This window comes from Gobius niger (genome assembly GCF_951799975.1).
Source record: "Gobius niger genome assembly, chromosome: 24".
NCBI classification, from domain to species: Eukaryota; Metazoa; Chordata; class Actinopteri; order Gobiiformes; family Gobiidae; genus Gobius; species Gobius niger.
In genome coordinates, this window is record NC_136875.1 from 222,165 (window position 1) to 242,509 (window position 20,345).

At 43.3% G+C, this 20,345-nt stretch overlaps 1 protein-coding gene across 1 annotated transcript in view; it reads left to right on the forward strand.

The window, feature by feature from the left end:
* Positions 1 to 13,475: 13,475 nt before the first annotated feature.
* Positions 13,476 to 20,345, forward strand: part of slc2a9l2 (solute carrier family 2 member 9, like 2) — a 70,621-nt gene continuing 63,751 nt past the window's right edge. The window contains exon 1 of the mRNA XM_079582109.1: positions 13,476 to 13,839. The gene's annotated coding sequence lies outside the window, so the exon portion shown is untranslated. The remainder of the gene's footprint in view (positions 13,840 to 20,345) is intronic.

Here is a 20,345-nt window from a genome sequence, read left to right on the forward strand (position 1 = left end):
GATGTTTGTGGGGTCTGTGGAGTCTGTGGAGTCTGTGGGGTCTGTGGGGTCTCTGGAGCTCTGTGGGATATGTGGAGCTCTGTGGGGAATGTGGAGTTTGTGGGGTCTGTGGGGTCTGTGGAGTCTGTGGGCTCTGTGGAGTCTGTGGGGTCTGTGGAGTCTCTGGAGTCTGTGGAGTCAGTGGGGTAAGTGGAGATCTGTGGGCTCTGTGGAGTCTGTGGGGTCTGTGAAGTCTCTGGAGTCTGTGGGGTCTGTGGAGTCTGTGGGGTCTGTGGAGTCTCTGGAGTCTGTGGGGTCTGTGGAGTCTGTGGAGTCTGTGGGGTCTGTGGAGTCTCTGGAGTCTGTGGAGTCAGTGGGGTAAGTGGAGATCTGTGGGCTCTGTGGAGTCTGTGGGGTCTGTGAAGTCTTTGGGGTCTGTGGAGCTCTGTGGGGTCTGTGGAGTCTGTGGGGTCTGTGGGGTTTGTGGAGTCTATGCAGTCCGTGGAGTCTGTGGAGTCTGTGGAGCTCTGTGGGGTCTGAGGGCTCTGTGGAGCTCTTGGGGTCTGGGGGTCTGTGAGGTCTGTGGGGTCTCTGGAGCTCTGTGGGGTCTGTGGAGCTCTGTGGGGTCTGTGGAATTGGTGGGGTCTGTGGAGTCTGTGGGGTGTGTGGAGCTCTGTGGGGTCTGTGGAGTCTGTGGGGTCTGAGGGCTCTTTTGCCTCTGTGGAGTCTGTGGAGTCTGTGGGCTCTGTGGAGTCTGTGGGCTCCGTGGAGCCTGTGGTGTCTGTAGAGTCTGTGGAGTCTGTGGGGTCTGTGGAGTCTGTGGAGTCTATAAGGTCTGTGGAGCTCTTTGGGGTCTGTGGAGCCTTTGGGGTCTGTGGAGTCTGTGGGGTTTGTGGAGCTCTGTGGAGTCTGTGGAGTCTGTGGGATCTTTTGAACTCTTTGGGGTCTCCGGAGTCTGTGGGGTCTGTGGGGTCTGTGGGCTCTTTGGGGTTTGTGGAGTCTGTGGAGTCTTTGGGTTGTGTGGAGCTCTGTGGGGTCTGTGGGGTCTCTGGGGTCAGTGGAGTCTGTGGAGTCTGTGGAGTCTTTGGTGTCGGTGGGGTCTGTGGAGTCTGTGGAGTCTGTGGAGTCTGTGGCGTCTGTGGAGTTCTGTGGGTTCTGTGGAGTCACCAACAGTCTCGTTCTAAAGCCCTCAAAATGCCATTTAGGCTTTGTTACACCAGCAGCCTTGTTCTCCAGTCTTTCAGAGGCCTTGTTACACCAGCAGTCTCATTCTAGATTCCTCTGCAGCCCTCCAGAGGCCTTGGTTCACCTGCAGTCTCTTTCTAAAGCCCTCCAATGCCATCTCGAGCACTTGTTTCACCAGCAGCCTTGTTCTCAAACCCTCCAGAGCCATGCAGAGGCTTTGTTTCACCAGCGGTCTCATTCTAAAGCCCTCTGCAGCCCTAAAGAGGCATTGCTTCACCAGCAGCCTCGTTCTCAAGCCCTCCAGAAGGTTTGTTACACCAGCAGCCTTGTTCTCCAGCCCATCTGAGCCCACCAGAGGCCTTGCTTTACCAGCCCTACCATTATAAATCCCTCTGCAGCCCTCCAGAAGCCTTGCCTCACCATCAGTCTCGTTTTAATTCCAATGCCATCCAGAGGCTTTGTATAAGCAGCAGCCTCATTCTTTAGCCAACCAGTACTCCAGATGCCTTGTTACACCAGCAGATTGGTTCTCCAGCCCTTCAGAGCCCTCCATAGGCCCTGTTTCAACAATAGTCTCATTCTAAAGCCCTCTGCAGCCCTCCAGAGTCCTTGCTTCACCAGCAGTCTCGTTTTAAAGCCTTCCAGAGCCATGCAGAGGCCTTGTTTCACCAGCAGCCTCATTATTAAGCTCTCCAGTCCTCCAGAGGTCTTGTTTCACGAACAACCTTGTTCTCCCGCCCTCTACAGGCCTTGTTACACCAGCAGCCTTGTTCTCCAGCCCTTCACAGCCCACCAGAGGCCTTGTTTCTCCAGCAGTCGCATTCTAAAGCCCTCTGCAGCCCTCCAAAGGCCTGCTGAAGATGCAGGAGCCTCATGTCAACTGTCTGTAAACCTGCTTCTGCAAGGTAAGACAGGAAGTATTATATGACCACAGTGGATGGTGTAACAGGTGCAGTTTTTAGTGTATGATACAGGGCACTTCAGTGACATGCTGAAGCTAATACTGCAGAGCTGTTTGTGACAGAGTACTGCTGTGATATCTAAATTATACTGATGTTACTTTTACAAAACTGAACTAAGAAATGTAGTGGTGTGGAAGGAATAGTTGAATGAATGACACAGGGTCTGCCTTTGGCCATAGCTGTAGACAGTGGTAAATAGTTCACATTATTTATGTGTGTTTTCCAAACTTACCATTGCATAGGGATTCACTGTGAATGGCCTTGTGCTTCATTGAAATATTGTGTTTATTATTTGTGTGTGGAAGCCCTGGGCTTGCATTTGTCTGATTGTTGTTCAGATTTTTTTTTTATTTTTTATAGTTTTATTGTGCCATGATTTGAATTAGTGTAAAACATATAGAAACCATGGGACTTGGACTTGACTTGCGGGGTCAGAGACTTGGACTTGACTTGGACTTGTGGTCAGAGACTTGGACTTGACTTGGACTTGCAGGGTCAGGGACTTACAGTGCCTCTCGAAAGTATTCATACACCTTGAACTTTTGCACATTTTGTCATGTTTACAGCCCTAAACATAAAGATTTTATTTTGATTTTTTTACTGAACGTTCACACACAAGTAACCGACAACTGTGAAGTGAAAGAAAATGATACATGATTCTGTTATTTTTCAAAAAATAGAAAACCGAAAAGTGGGGCGTGCATAAGTATTCATACAGCATGAATGAATACTTTGTGGGACCCCCTTTTGCTGAAATAGCAGCAGCAAGTCTTTTGGGGTTTGACTCTACAAGACTTGCACATATAGAGACAGACATTTTAGTCCATTCCTCTTTACAAAACAGTCAGATTAGAAGGAGAGCGTTTGTGAACAGCAGTTTTCACATTATTCCACAGATGTTCAATAGGATTTAGGTCAGGACTTTGACTGGGCCATTCTAACACATTAATATGTTTTTATTGAACCACTAGCTGAGACCCGGCCTTCGGCCGTTATTACAAAGAAATGTCCAGTATAGTCCCTATAACCCGTCACTCAGAATAGCTGTAGACCCGCAGTAAGTAGACCAGTGGTTCCCAACCCATTCCTAAAACTATGGCCACTACAAATGTTTAAAATAATGAATGCTAAAAATAATTTCAAACAAACTGCAATTGGAGTGTTTGATGCACCCGTACTCCTTTCGTATATACTACAACGACAATATGTTCGATAAACTCAGGGAATAGAATTCAAGAGACAGTGGAACATGTAAGCCTATGGATTAATATTAGGGGTTCAGCTCTCACGGTTTGGTTCACGGTGCAGGACACGTGGTTTGGTGCATCACGGTGCAAGTGCAATCTAAAAAAGAATAAGTTGTTTTTTATTAGACAGTATTTATATCCTTAGAATACAATTGGCAATGCTTTCAAAGCCGCTTTATTGAATGTAAAGAAAAAATAGAAAAGAAATGGTACAGCAGCAAAGTTAAAAAATACATAAATAAAAAAAAAAAAGCTACAGTGCAGGCCATGCGCTCGTTAAGTGATAGTTTCATTTTCGCTTTCCGCACACGGAGGCTGAAGCACTCGGAGCAGCGCGTTTCATTTGAAGCTCGTGTTTCTGCGTGTACTTTTTTTCGGAGACAAAACTTTGGAGACGGAATATGACCAGGATTGGATCTTACGCATGTGTCTGCACCTCTGACATTACGCAGCACTGGATCTATAATGAACCACAGCCTCGGTCACTGCAGGAGAAACTTAAACAAAGACGCGCAGATGTGTGTTGGAGGACGTAACTGTACCGGTGCGGAGCGTCTACAGCTGCAGTTTAGCGGTGAGTGATGATCACAAATCGCCCTGTTTGGATGCGCGCACACATACACACACACGCGAACACATCGCCCTGTTTGGATGCGCGCGCGCACACATACACACACACACGCGCGAACACATCGCCCTGTTTGGATGCGCGCGCGCACACATACACACACACACGCGCGAACACATCGCCCTGTTTGGATGCGCGCGCGCACACATACACACACACACACGCGAACACATCGCCCTGTTTGGATGCGCACACACGCACGGCAGTCAGACCTCGTGCACTCGCGTTGTTGTGACGGCGGGTTGTCATCGGACAGCAGCACCGCGGTCCATATGGACCCGTGGCCAATGCCCGCGGCCGTCACGTGGTGGCCTCTGGCCAATGCCCGCGAGCGGAGGGACCGCCACGTGAGGGCCGGCCGCGGATTTTTGGGAAATGAACATGACAAGTCTTGTATAGCGCTTTTCCAGACGCTCGTCGGTGTATAATTTGTTGCAGTATTCATTTAGTCCACTGCGCCCATCAGTCCCCACCACCAACCACGCACACACTCACTACTGTCGCCAGGCTTCCTGGTGTTCCCAAACGGTCTCCCATCCCAGTCCTAACCAGGCCCTTCCCTGCTTAGCTTCAAAGTCGATATGGGAAATAAACATGGCGGCACCCATGCGGCGGCCATTGAGATTGCGTTTTCTATTATAGACTAGCTGAGACCCGGCCTTTGGCCGGGCCTCGCTAGTCTCCACATTTGATATTCTGAGATTATGAGTGATTACAAAGAAATGTCCAACCCGTCACACAGTTCAGCTGTAGACCAGTGGTTCCCAACCCATTCCAAAAACTATGGCCACTACAAATGTGTAAAATAATGAATGCTAAAAATAATTTCAAACAAACTGCAATTGGAGTGTTTGATGCCCCCGTACTCCTTTCTTATAAACTACAACCACAATATGTTCACTAAACTCAGGGAATAGAATTCAAGAGACAGTGGAATAATTATGGATAAATATTAGGGGTTCAACTCTAACGGTTTGGTTCACGGTGCAGGACCCGTGGTTTGGTGCATCACGGTAGTGTACAATGTAAAAAATAAGAAGTTGGTTTTGAACTGAAATAGCCTAATGATCGTTGTTAGACAGTATTTATAACCTTACAATAAAATTGGCAATGCTTTCAAAGCTGCTTTAGAATAAAATGTACCTCTGGGCTCACAATACGTGAAAGCAAAATAGAAAACAAATGGTACAGCAGCAAAGTAAAAAAGAGAAAAAAACTACGCAGTGCAGGCCATGCGCTCGTTAAGTTGTAGTTTCATTTTCGCTTTTACTCACACGGAGGATAAATCAGTCGGAGCAGCGCGTTTGATTAGAGGCTCGTGTTTGATCAGGTTTTGGGCAATGTTTTGCGTGTACTTTTTTTTCGGAGACAAAGCTTTGGAGAGGTCTCCCATCCCAGTTCTAACCAGGCACTTCCCTGCTTAGCTTCAAAGTCGGTATGGGAAATAAACATGGCGGCGCCCAGGACGGCGGCCATTGAGATTGCGTTTTCTATAATAGATTCCATTGTAGATTTAGCTTTGTGCTCCGGGTCATTGTCCTGCTGAAGGTGAATCTCCGCCCCAGCCTCAGTTCTCTTGCTGACTCCAGCAGGTTTTCCTCCAAAATGTCCCTGTATTTGGCTCCATCCATCTTCACAACTATTCTTACAGTCTCCCCAGTCCCCGCTGAGGAAAATCAGCCCCACAGCATGATGCTCCCCCCCGTATATTTGACACTGGGGATGGTGCACTCAGGACCATGAGCAGTGTTAGGTTTGCTCCATACATAATGTTTTGCATCTGGGCCAAAAAGTTACATTTTTGTCTCATCTGACCAAAGCACCTTCTTCCACATGGAGCTGTGTCCTCCATATGACTTCTAGCAAACCTCAAACGGGATTTCTTATGGCCTCCTTTAAATAATGGCTTTCTTCTTCCACTCGTTCATGAAGGCCAGATTTGTGTGGATACGACTTATAGTTGTCCCATATACAGATTCCCCCAGCTCAGCGGCAGGACTTCACAGCTCCTCCAGAGTTATCTTGGGGCACTTGGTTGTATTTCTTACCAGTGTTCTCCTTGTTTCATCTAATATTTTAGATGGGCGACCGTGTCTTGGTAAATTGGCAGTGGTGCTATACTCTTTCCATTTCTGAATGATGGATTGAAAAGTTACCCCGGAAGATGTTTAAATCTTGGGAAATCTTTGTATAACTTAATGCTGCTTTACACTTCTACAGAACTTTATCCCTGACCTCTCTGGTGCTCCTTGACCTTCATGATGTTGTTTAGTGACCAATACACTCCGACCACAGCTCTGAGGGCCTAAAAGAACAGCTGAAATTAAACTGAGAGTAGATTACACACAGGTGGCCTCTATTTAACCGTTAGGCCAATGTGTAGACACTCTGGAGTCATAATGAATGTTATAAAGGCAATTTAATGCACTCAGAAAATGCTGTATGAATACTTATGCACGCCCCACTTTTCACTTTTCTATTTTTTGAAAAATAATAGAATCATGTATCATTTTGCTTTCACTTCCCAGTTGTCTGGTACTTGTGTGTGACTGTTCAGTAAAAAAATCAAAATAAAATCTTTAAGTTTAGGGTTGTAAACATGACAAAATGTGCAAATGTTAAAGGTGTATGAATACTTTCGAGAGGCACTGTATGTGCATCTCTGCTATACAGAGTTTAAATTGTTAAAACTAAGTATTTTCCTCCCCCTACATGTTCCAGCCATGTCCTAATGTGTAGAATGAGCTCAGACCTGTTCACCACAACTGCCTCTAAAATCCTGCACTGTCACTCAAAAAGGTGTTAATTCGGGTCTGAAGTGCTGTCATGCACGAGCTTAATATAGAAGCTGCAGTTACACATAAGACCTGAGGTGGCAGTAGTGAGTGTAAAATGACGAACTTGCATCTAGCCCCTTTAATATAAAGCGCTGCTGCAATCGTAGGTTGGTATGACACTCAGTTTTACTATGTTCAATTTTTCACACCCTCGATTGATTGATTGATTGATTGATTGATTGATTGATTGATTGATTGATTGATTGATTGATTGATTGATTGATTGATTGATTGATTGATTGATTGATTGATTGATTGATTGATTGATTGATTGATTGACTGTTCTATCGTCTGAAGTCTGTGAAGTTGCCTGTGTTGGGCCATTGAATAGTAGGCCCTGGTTATACTGTAGTGTCCTCATTGGTCTGGACTCAGAAGGTTGTGAGGCAGGATGTTTGGTGACCCTGTTTTAAATTGAGTTAGTGACTATAAGCCTCATGTGACACAGCTCTGGGCACCGTTGTGTCCTCAGTTCGAGCTCCGATACAGGTCAGTTCCTTTATTTTCTTTGGCTCTAATATTCCGCTATATTTATGCAGATTAACTCTGGGACATTGTGGTCGGTGCTGCGGTGTTATCTTGGGAGTCGTTGTTTGTGATGACCACAGAATCAATGCAGTGACTGAACAGCAGTGGCTCATGTTGTGGTGAGAGTTTGTTGTTCTCCAGTGTATGTGATGAGTTTGGGGCTTGTTCGTCTGGCATGATACGAGAAAGAATGATAATCCCACCAGTCCCACCAGGCATAGATCAAGGTCAAACCACGACTGGCTCTGAACCAGAAAAACACACAATGTAAAGCATCAATGATATTAACTGATTCAAATTAATAAAGTCAAAAATTGTAGTTGACCTTGATGACCACCTGAAGGAGCCCCAGTAACACCAGGGGGACCTTTCAATAGTTGGCTGATCTGGTCAATGACAGAAAATAATGGTGACATCTTAAGATGTAATGGTTTAAATGTTTCAAGTTTGTGTGCCCTAAGTGCTCATTTTAAAACAGGAACTGACAGTTCAGCAGACACAAAACTAGCATTTCAAACTCAATGTTAATACTTTTCAAACAAGATACTACTCATTACTAAAACAATGTAGATTCTCATTCATCCAGTGGATCAAACCACCACGTCTACATCCGGTGGGCGCGTTCATCACAGACAACAGCTCTGAGGATGCTGCCAAGATGGGCTTGAAACAAATATTGTGTTGTTCCATTAGTATTGAAATTGAGTTTGAAGTGCTAGTTTTGTCACAGCACTGGAAAGGGAGGAGGGAGATATTCAACAATAATCGTACCCATAAAATATTTTTGGTGAATATTTGACGCCGCCCAGTTTGGAGGATAACTCAGGGTTTACAAAGCAGGGACCCCAGGGGGCTACGTCTACATGAGTGTTTATATCTGTGTGTGGATAGGCTCCCACAAAGTCGCTTTAGGTTACAGCCTGAGGCATCTCTCAGGGCCCGCTCCTGCTGTTAAGTCCTGTTATTACAGTGCACTGTTTCTCAAAAAAAAAAAAAAACTCTCTTGGGTGGGCGGCCCCCGCTGGTGGGGTTTCTGATCTGTTCAAAACAGTCACAGCAAATCATTTGAGCCATGGATTTTTACTGCAGTACCAACAATGTTACTGCAGTGCCAACGCTTTTACTGCAGTACCAACACTTCAATCAATTGTTTGTTTTGTAAGTAAGTGCTTTATTTGTCATTGTGTCAAGCATACAACGAAATAGTGTTAGTGTTTAGGTGTTAATCCTAAGCCACTGCGACTGAGACTACCACTGTGGGTCAACAGTCTTTCACCAATCTTCTGGGAAGAGCTTAGTAGTTCATCTGTTTTATTCTCCAGTGAACTTCCATTAGTCAGAACAATAGAAGGCATATGTGGCTTAGCTTTGAGTCTTGCCCGGATACCTCTTCGTTTGTTCCTTCCTTGTGTCCTGTAGCTCCTCTTGTGATGCCTCCACTGTGCTGCAGCTGTGTGGGCTCTCAGTACCTCTTCAGCGGGGTTTACCGCTACACCGGTAACCGTGACATCCCTGAACTCTAATTATATGACGAGCACCTGTAATCCAAAATGTTAATGGCTAATGTTAAAAGCAAACCCCATATGGTTTGTGTTCCAGTGGCAATAAGACCTACTAAGAAGAGACCTGTGGAGTAGAGAGGTCCAAAGGCAGAATCGATCAATGGAGAGCCTTAAAATGCTCCACCTTCTGAAAGTTAGTTTTAAAGAGGGGGTATTTTGCTCCTTTTTTGGTGGTGTAAACTAGATCCAGGATGTTGTTTCCCCTTGTTGGAAAGTCAATGTGTTGATAGACTTTGGGGAAAATGCTCTTTAGATTTGCATGGTTGAAATCTCCAGCTAAGATGAGAAAGGCATCTGGGTGGGCTGTCTGCTGGTCACTGACGCTCTGGAACAGTTCATTCAGTGCCTCTTTCCTGTTTTTGATGTTGGAGGTGGGCGGGATGTAGACAGCCACAAGCAGTACAACAGTAAGTTCCCTCGGCAAGTAGAAAGGCCGACACTTAACGATTACTTGGGTCTTACAGAGGGTCACTCTCAGTTATTATATTTATTGACAAGACAAATAATTATAGCAACTTTATTGCTAAGGAGCCATGTGCCAATTCCTGTGGCTCCCAAGATGTTGATTTTTCTTTTTTCTTTTTTGCAAAAGTTTCAATTTTACCTGAGTTAGAAACTACTTATATTATATCATGGATAATGCTGCTATTTGTATATGATTTTTTTTTGGGAGACTGCATCTAAACGGAAAAAATGCCTTCAAGCAAAACTTGCATATTCCCATCCCTTGCTATAAACATTCATTGTAAAATGTGTTACCACCCCAGAAATAATCCCTGACCCTGCTTGCTACCCTGTGATCTTTTTTCTAGATCGGCCCCTGATTATCTAATCCCTCTTTGCTACTGTCATGCCCTATGGATCTTAAGCTATACCACCATGGCTACACCAGGGTTTCCCCAACTTTTTTGGCTGGGACCCCAAAATTGACACATAAACAACGCAGGACCCCCATTGTATAAAGTTATTGCCTCTTACGCTACTTCAGGGAAGAAAAACAAGTTATAATCAAGTTAATATGTATTTAAACAATTTATTTTGAATAATAAGCGAAATCGTAATCTCAGTTGGAGCAATGAATTATGGGATCACTCTGAGGTCAGTCGGGATCAATTTGACCCGGAAGTTTGTTTTGACAGCGCAGAAGCATGTGCGAAGACGAGAGAGGGCAGATAAATGCAGTTTAAATGACTTGCTCCACGTTTGTATGATATTCAAAACTTACTAAACTGAGTGAGAGGCTCGGGTGGAGGAGACAGAGATGAGTCGCTCTGTTTTTAGACGATGGACATTTGGCGATTTTCATTAGTTATTTGTGTGGAAACGCGGGCTATCGCTAAGCGGCTACAAAGAGGACTTGTTGGTGGCAGACACAAGACGGTGGACTTTTGCAGATGCTTGAGTTGGATGGAGTTTGCTGGCCATATACGATGTGCTTGTGTTGTGACATCGGTGAAAATGGCATCATGTCCGCGACAGAGTTCACCGTGGGTCTGGAAGTGTAAGACCACGTAACTGCAGTCAGCACTGGGACTTGAGGAGACGGCTTCTGCTTTATGCATGCCCTTGAAGTTTTCAAGTTTTTATAGTTTATTATTTAAGTTTTATGCTTCATGTTGCACGATTGTTTTTAAAAAAAAATCCTACTTTGTGAACCTGTTCACTGACAAAGGCAATAAAACCAATTCTGATTCTGTTGGTTTATTAACCAGGAAAAGCTTTCAGTTCCTGCACACACATCTGGATGGTGAGGGGAATGTTTTACTTCAGTGCCGAGTACGAACGAAGTACACTTTCTTGAAGGCCGAGTGCGTTATCAGAAAATATTCAATAAATTACATAAAGTATGAATTCATTGAACAGGGCACATAGAAGGTGCTATTGTACATGTTTTGCTGGGTATGTTTATTTATTCCTTTGCTGCATGACTTTATTCAACTTCTAGGCATTTGCCATTTAGCCTTTCCTTCATACACAATCATTGTAATCCCTCTTCCCCATACAATGCTGAGAGAAAACATGTTCATGTAGCCAAAGCATTGTGTTGTATAAAAGTAAAGATGACTTACTTTCTGCTTTTCTATAGTACGACGATCTGTTATTGTACCACAGTTTTGATGCCTGTAAAACAATCTTTATGCATGCATATTTTATATTGGGATTACTTGGAGAGAGCGCATTCATGCGCATGCGCACTACGAGATTACGATTTCGCTTATTGAATGGATTTCACTAATTGTAGACTGGTTTACACTAAAAAGGTACAGCACAAACGAGCGCACACAAACGAATGGAGCGCACACAAAACCATTTTTTTAACATTGCGCGATAGGACGCGGGCAAAAATGAAGTTTGCTGTAGAATCCTAAAAATCGGTACAGATGTGCATCATGGTGGTTTACAGCTACGCATCCACTCGTCAAAGCTCAGGTAAGAACATATCTCAGTATGAAAAAAACGTGGCCTGTTCCTTTAAGTTGCATCCAATGCAATTTGGATTTTGTAAATTTCATTCTACTGATACTGCAAACATTTATCTTACAGAGAATATCAAGTCAAAATTGGATAGAGGGGGTATAGTTGGGGCCATCTACCTTGATCTAAGAAAAGCCTTTGATACTGTCAATTCAGACATATTAATTGCCAAATTATCAAAATTTAACTTTTCACCAAAGGTTCTACAATGGGTGGAATCATACTTAAAAGACAGGAAACAGTGTGGGTTAACAATAAAACATCCGAGGTAATGTATAATCATGTAGGTGTGCCCCAGGGCTCAACCCTTGGCCCTTTACTATTTAGTTTATTTATCAATGATCTACCTGATGTATGTTCTGAAGCATCATGTCAGTTATATGCTGACGACACCATCATTTATGTTCAAGCAAAAACGAAAAAACTGGCAGCAGAGAAGCTGACATCTGCTATGGTGTCAGTCTGCCATTAGAGAAAAACATACACATAGTTTTGCTAGCATTTAAATGTAATTTTGAATTTTTTAACCAAGTCGGCAACCAAAGAGAGCGACCCAATAGTTCTGGTGGATGGGCAAGCACTACAAGTGGTGCAAGAATACACGTATTTAGGCGTCACCATGGATTCCCAATTATCATTTAAAAAACATGTTAAGAAATTTAGTAATTTAGTAAACTTTAAACATATTAGAAATAACGACTGATGCTTCAAAATTATACCTAAACGCCACAATTCTCTCGCATATTAATGACTGTTTGACGAGCTGGTCTCAGGCCAACAAGACCACACTGTGCCTGTAGAAAGACTTTATAAGTAGACAGTAAAAACATTAGACAAAAAGAACAATTCTTATCATTACTGTAAAGTCTTTACCAAACATATTTTTTTAAAGTGGGAAAATGTGTTAATGTATTCAGATGTAATTATGATCTATAAAACCCTAAATGGACTTGCCCCGCCCCCATTACAGGAGTTTATTCAGCTGAATGTAAATACAAACACTCGCTCATTAAGCAGAGGAGGCTGTAAAATCCCATTTAGAAAGACTTCTTTTGGACAACCTGCCTTCTCAGTACGAGCAGCTCACTCCTGGAACCTGATCCCAACAGAACTGAGAAACCTGACCTCATTCCACACTTTTAGAAACTCTGTGAAGAAGTGGCTTTTGGACAATCAGACATGTGAACACACCATGGTCTAAAGTCACCACTGATACATGTCTGGCTGTGTGGAAGATTGTGGTGTATTGTCCCTTTCTTATCTGTGAACATTTACCGACTTTTTACATATTTAATGTTGTCATTCATCATTCACTGTCTTTTTATGTCTCTGTGATGGTGTTTTTTCTTTATGTTTGTGCCTGTGTTTGTCCTGTCATGACCTCAACCTGCCATGGGACTACGGATGAAAATGAGCCTATATGGCTAACTCCGGCACATTTACATGTTGAAGAAACACATGTTGATTAATGTGCACTCTCCCAATTCAAATAAAGATATAAAAAATAAAAACAAGTAATTACTGTTTAGTCTATTTAAGATGAACTACATGGTTGTCAAAGTACAGTAAAATATTTAAAGTAACTTACAGTATTTAATGTAGTAAAAATAAACCAAAACTATTGCCTGACTAAAATAAGGACAGAATAAAAACATGCTTTGCTCACAGGTTGAAAAATGCAAACACTGAGTTGTGATATAAACGTGTGATATTCTTCATTTTCTTGACACTTTCACATTTGTCTGTTGAGTTGGCATCAAATAAAAGACATTACTGTTGGGAACATAATAAAAACATGACTTTTGAGATCAGAGTTAGCGAAGACTTAAGCTCCAGTGAGTCTGAGCCCGAGGAGATGGTTTTGGACAAACCGCAGTTACACAACTCACTGTGTGCTCTCGGCCCTTCCCCCTCAATCGCTCTCCTTGTTTCCTCTCTCTCTTTCCCTCTTTTCCTCGCTCTCTCTCTCTTTAGTCGCCCGGATGTGAACCATTCTGAAGTTTGTAGTATGCCCTATAGCATTTTAACTCGCACACTGCAGTAGTACTTCAGTAGTACTTTGGGACGGTTTCTCTTGGAGGAAGCAGCTGAAATCCGATTTTGGGTTTGTGGAGCAGTGACTTGGCTGAGCTTAGTGAAACTACAAGTACTACTACAAACACTACTACTACATCTGCTACCATCACAACTACTAGTACTCCGGAGCCTCCAGGAGTACTCCTGTGATACTTCCGATCCTGCTTTGTTCGTCATGTGGATGGAGCAGTGTCTCTAAAGAGCAGGGCACACAGAAGTACTTTACTGCAGCTGGACTTCAGATGCAACAGTTGGACTTCTGATACTGCAGTAATACGTCAGATACTGCAGTAGCACTTGAGGAGTACAGTGTTGTCCTGAGGATCATGGGCTGTGGAAGCAGCAGAGACAGAAGCTCCGGTAAAAAAACAAAAAACTTTTAATCTTTTTCTATTAACCCATAATTACACCTAAGCACATTTTTGTGCTTTTGTGCTTTTATTTTTTTCCATAACTCCTACATGTTTAAAGCCAATGGAGTGAAATGTTCCCAGGGAGTGTGTTTTTGGGTGATCAAAAATAATTGTGTGGATTTTTACCCCAATGTACACTCATTAAAAAAATACTCACGTTAAGGGAACTTCGACACAAACATGTGCTTGGAATTTTAGAGAGCTATAACTCCATGAAGGAACAATATTTCTTATTAATTTTTTTTTTTTTTCTTATTATTACTTTCATAATGTTTTAACCCTTTCATTGCCAACTTTCTGACCCAAAGTTGCTACAGCGCATGGTCCAAAAATACAAAAAATATATTTTTTTAATTTCAAATCCAGAATGGGAAATTTCTGGTCTGGCTGTGGTGGCCAGATGTCTGGCCGGTAATTTTAGTATAAAACTAGTGATGTGTGTTGACCTTTCCTCTTATCATACATATAAAAATAATCAAACTTTTTAAAATATTTTAACCCTTTCTGTCGCAAAGTCATTCATATGTATTTCCATTGTGGCCCTTTGACCCCATAGACTTACATTATAATCACAATTTTTCAAAACGCTTCTATAAAACAGATTAAAAATGTAATTTCAAACTTCTGCATATTTTCTGAACCTTGAGGCTTTAAACTAACGCCCTGACACAATTTCACCATGTGGTCATTCTTACCTAGTTCTCCATTGTTACTGAATTTTGTCCTTTATTTTGTAAGTAGGGCTGTGCCCGTTTGGATGTTTTCATACCGCGGGCGGTAATCAACAACTTCCCGCGGTTTTGCGATATACCGCTCATTGGCGTCAGAAGCGTTTCGAAGGTGGGGGGGACACATTTGACCAGGGGAGGGGGGCTATCCAAGCACCTGAGCCGCTGTTCTCCTGCCAGACCTGGCGCTTTATGAAAAACTGAGTGAATTTAGTTCTTATTATGAGGTGACGCTCATGTTGATGATCATTTATTCAGCTTCAGCCTCTTCACTCCGACCATCACAAACAAACATCTCTGCGCTTCTATCTCACATTTCCCAGTAATGCAGATCAAATTGAGTGAAAAGGAGAAAGGAAGCAAACATTTACCTGTCAAATGAATTGTTCTGATATTATTTGGCTAAGTTAGAGTCCAGACAGCGAGGTTTAACACGCGTGTTGACCGGTTAAACACTCGTGCCAGCCCGGTGCAGTTTCCCCAAACTCACGCTACATCAGCTTCATCACCCGCTTTGTAAACACATCCCAAACTAAAGTTCCTTACCTTTAAGTTACTGGTCAGGCCTTTGTACTGATGAAGAAGGGAAACACGTCCACCTGCCCAGGACCGCGAAGAGTCCTGCTCCTCCAGGATAATCTGTGGAAATTCCAAAAACACGACGCACGAGTGTCCTTGTGCTTTGGTCAAATCTGCCAGTCCGTCCAACGATCAGCCTCTTGTCTTCGTAGTTTCGCCGTTTTTCCCCGGTTTACAGAGCCATGTGTACATTTCAGCCGCTCTGAGGTGACGTAGCGGAGCCGCATGAACACAAAGCGGAGCGGATAATGCCAAAACATTTTTTTTAATGGAAAATAAGACGCAGGTCAGATTTAATTGTTCGCCCTCGCGTCGCCTACTGGACAGGCCCAGTCTAAACTTTAAGTAAATGCGTCCTGCTCATGTGCATATGGAGCTGTGTCTCGTCACCCACACACTAGGGATGGGCGATACCACATTTTTTGGAATCGATACGATACCCATACTTTTGGGGTCTTTATTGTCGATACCAATACCGATATCATTTCATATGGGTGAATGTATTTCAATCAATATACATTTCTAAAACTGGTTGTTTTATATAATTAATGTGTTAATTATATTTATATTTATTTAACTGGCTAAATAAACAATGTTAATGTGAAATTAAATACATAAACAACATTTAAAATTAATACTAATACTTAGTTCCTTTTCTGGTTAAATTTCGTTTACTTAAAGGCATTTCCTTTAGCAGAGTCCAATGGTGCTGGTGACATCTTCATAGCTGCTGTAGACCCAGAGATATTTTGGGGGGTAGTCGCTGCAATTGTCGCCGAAAGTGTGGACATTTTTCAAAATGTCACCATCATGATCATAAAATATAAAAAGTATTCTTTGTTATTTGTGCTTTGGCGTGGGACATGTCTGTGATTTTAACCCGCGACTTTTTGAATGAAATGAGAAGATCTGTCCGCGCCTTCAGCAGCCGCTCTAAACTCGGGAGAGTCCATGGGGTAGCTCTGCTCCGCTACCGTGGTAACGGCCCAACTGTGGTCCAGTCCTGGGGCAGTGAACTCTGTGGTTTATGGCCCTGGCACATGTCCCTGGCACATGCCCTGGCACATGTCCCTGGCACATGCCCTGGCACATGCCCTGGCACATGTCCCTGGCACATGCCCTGGCACATGCCCTGGCACATGTCCCTGGCACATGTCCTGGCACATGTCCCTGGCACATGTCCCTGGCACATGTCTCTGGCACATGCCCTGGCACATGCCCTGGCACATGCCCTGGCACATGTCCCTGGCACATGTCCTGGCACATGTCCCTGGCACATGTCCCTGGCACATGTCTCTGGCACATGCCCTGGCACATGCCCTGGCACATGCCCTGGCACATGCCCTGGCACATGCCCTGGCACATGCCCTGGCACACCAGTAACCAGCACCAGTAAATGCTGAGGTTTTGAACTACAAATTAGCTCTTAAAACTATCTCATTCACATGATTGATATACCAAAATAACACAAATGCAGTAGGATATTTTTCTTTATTAAATTCCACTATGAATTTACCAATTAAAAAAAAATTGATATCCAAAATCCCCTCTGAAAAAATATTCTTAACTAATGTACCAATAAAGCCATTAAAGGTATACAGGAGGATTTTTCCGAATTTTAGGAAAGATCTGCCCTCTCCACTTTGAAAAAAAATGCGCAACGCTCTACCTGCCTCCGAGGAGGAAGAATCTCCCAAAAACACTCTGGTCTTGTTTCTCTCTCCTGAAGCCTTTCTCTTCTTCTCATACACTTCGAAGACACTTTTTCTCTTGACCCTCTGCCATTTTCAAACCACTCGGTGCTTCTGCGAGCAGCGTAACTCACATAGGCCTGAAAGTGCGCATGCGCAGAAATGGGCGAGCGCGCACGAGGGCCTCACGTAGGCAAATCACCAGAATGATTGACAATTACGACCAATCGTCTTGATGATCCACCCGGAAATAGAACATCCTCCGCTATACCTTTAATTTAGACATGGATTGTTGCATAATTTAGATTTCATCTGCAAAAAATATTGTAAATTTTGGCATAAAATGAAACTTTGTAAATAATTGATGTATTTCAAAAATTCTAAAAGCCTTTTCACCCTCTTGCTCTGACCTCTGCCATTCTACACTCTTATCTGTCTACTGTATTTTAAATTTTCATCTGGCATTGCTACTCAAAGATGATGGAATCACAATCTGGACACAAGCAGGAACACGATTAACAGCAGCGGACAAATGTTATCTCTGATGACCTTTTACACACATTCCTCACTGGTCAGTCTCAACAGCCAGTGTTGAAAAGGATATGTAGAGGAGAAGCTGTGATTTAGTGATTTTCTTACCTATGTCTCCCTACCTCTATTTTTACACTGCGTTCCAAATGATTATGCAAATGATATTTCAGTGTCATAAAGGTTAAAAAAAAAATGTTCAATGAAACTCATGGATGGTATTGTGTCTCAGGGCTCTTTGGATCATTGACATCAGTCTCAGACACTGTGATAATTAGTTCTCAGGTAAGCCCAGTTTTTTGAGTGCTGCGCTGTTTTGGGGATTTAGCTGTAGTGCCAACAATCCAGACCATTTTTCATGATATTTGTTGCACCACAGCATATTCTATGTTAAAGCTATGGACACATGCTACTGACTCTAAGCTCTCCGTAGGTGAAAACCGTTTAATTCTACGTGCCTCAATTCCAAAGCTAAACAGAGGCTAGTTTTGATCAAAATCACTGATTTTTTTCTCCAAACGGAGATATTGCGCGCTTTATGAAAAACTCTCCTTTCTGATTAAAGGTTGGATCATACTTGACAAGTCCGCGAAGTCCTTGCGGAAAAATGAGGTCTTCATCGCCACTTGGTCTGCAAGAGCTCAACACAGTCCACTGTATGTGTCTTAGGAGTAGAATGTCTGAGATTTCGTCCACACAGGCAGAAAGAAGTTGCATGATGATGACACAGGCTTTTACCTGAAACAAAACAAGTTGTCAGCTGCCTATGGATGATCTACTGCCATCATCATTGTCTTGGAGCACACCCTCCAATCCCCCATCTTAAAGGCACACCGTGTAACTATTGGCCACTAGGGGCGCTAGACCTGTGCATTTCACATCTAGTGCCCCCAGTGGCCACAAGCGACGCAGCACTGTCGCAAAACAGACAGCCGGCCAGCCTCTCGATTGTGTATGCAGACGACCTGTTGGTTGAAGTGAGCTCATCTACTATTGAAGAAAAGAAGACATCCTCCGAATAAATAAATTGCACAAAATTTAACAGAAAACAATGTCTGATCAGGTATGTTGTTTTGTACCTAAAATCAAGTTATTGTGCTCGTTTTGGATTTATATTTATCTTTAGATCGGACTCACGTCGTCTTTTTTTTTCTGTAGTAAACTATGAATTTGTAGCTAAAATCGTATAAGCCACTAATAATAAACATATATGAATGTGTAAAAGGACAAACAAACCAAAGACTATGACTTATATATCAGTTTTGTTACACGACTTTGCTGTAAATACATTATCCACTTTTATGCCGATGTTTATGTTATATTTTCAGTCATCATCATCAACTTCTTCGCCGCCTGAAGATTCTTCAGAGTCCCCTCCCGAAACATGGAGAGGACGAGGTGGACGCGGAGGAGGACGAGGACGAGGAGGTGGACGTGGAGGAGAACGAGGTGGAGGAGGTGGAGGAGAACGAGGTGGACGCGGAGGACAACGAGGGAGAGGCGGGGGGAGAGGGATGGGGAGAGGAGGTGTGAGCTCTGGGGGCCGTGGAGGAGGTAGAAGCAGCAGCAGCAGACCATCTACAGCTGATTATGAAAGGCTCGAGGATCTTCAACAGAGGAGGAGAGCTGACATGCAGGTATGTGTACACTATTTATACTATAATTATTAAGACTACTATGTTGACAAATTTGTTTTATGCATCTTAGGCCAGACTACAATCACTTGAAGCGGACCAAAGAGATGCCCTGCTCCAATTAGTGCTAGACAGATTGCCTGGACTGCTCTTTGATCTCCTTGCACTGCAGGACCATCCTCAAACACCTCCCGTACCTGGACGCATGCATTGGTGTGTGTGTTCAAACTGTAGAGACATGCCTACAGATATTGAGAGACTCTGCTGTGGTCAGCCTCCAGACCGCTGCATTAGTAAACTACCACACATGGACCTCTATATCCTGGATGAGGGAGTTCTGCGTCCAGCTCGTGCTGCGTGGAATGACATCTTTGCAGTTGATGACATCCAGGAACCAGGCGAAGACCAGCGCTCTTACAGACATGCAGCGTATAGGAATGTTGTGCTCTGGCAACATGGGCGTTTAGGGCAATAGAGTGGTCATACCAAGCTGTGTTGTGTGGCGCATTAGGGACAAGTATCCAGACGATAACGGACGATACACAGGCTTTAGAGTGCGCCGGCTTCCATGACTTATTAATAACAATAAAAGGAGTACATGTGAAAATACTTGTTGTATTTCTTTTGTAGTTCAAAAAGATTGTACCATTCTTTACATCTTTGAGGAATCACTGTAAAGTATACTTACAAACTACCAATTCACTTACAGTACAGAGGAAAAATAATATTATGCACAGGATAAAACATCATACATTTTATTCAAATGAAGAATGAACCAAAATAGTTATAAAAAAGATTCTGTGTTAGTCATCCATTACTAGAGCCATTGCTCCTCGGGAAATGTGTCCTGCCACAAGTTCAGCAGTGGGGGGGGGTGTGTCTGCTGTGCCGACCAGTCCAAGGCGCTCAGGGTCATCTTCTGAAAGGGTTCTTCTTCGAGGAAGGCCTGACCCACTCTTCAATCTTCTCCTAAGAATTGCCTTCTGAAGGTCGGGAATGTAGGCATACGTCTTGGCCTCCTTTGTAACATGCACACTCCAGTTTTTCGACTTCTTGTTGTAGTATCTCTGTAACTGTAAAACACATAGAATACCACATAGTATTCCCCTCCAAGCAACAAATTAAAAAGTGTATACAGTAAAAAATACATGCATTTTTTCTCCTTTTCTGTTGCGCCTATGTTCACGGCCATTGTGGAAGTTGTAATCAATTGCAGCAAGGAAAACCCTGGTTCTGTACACTTTATACTTCCCTGCATACATCAGAATATGGTTCTGAAAACTCTCCAAATCT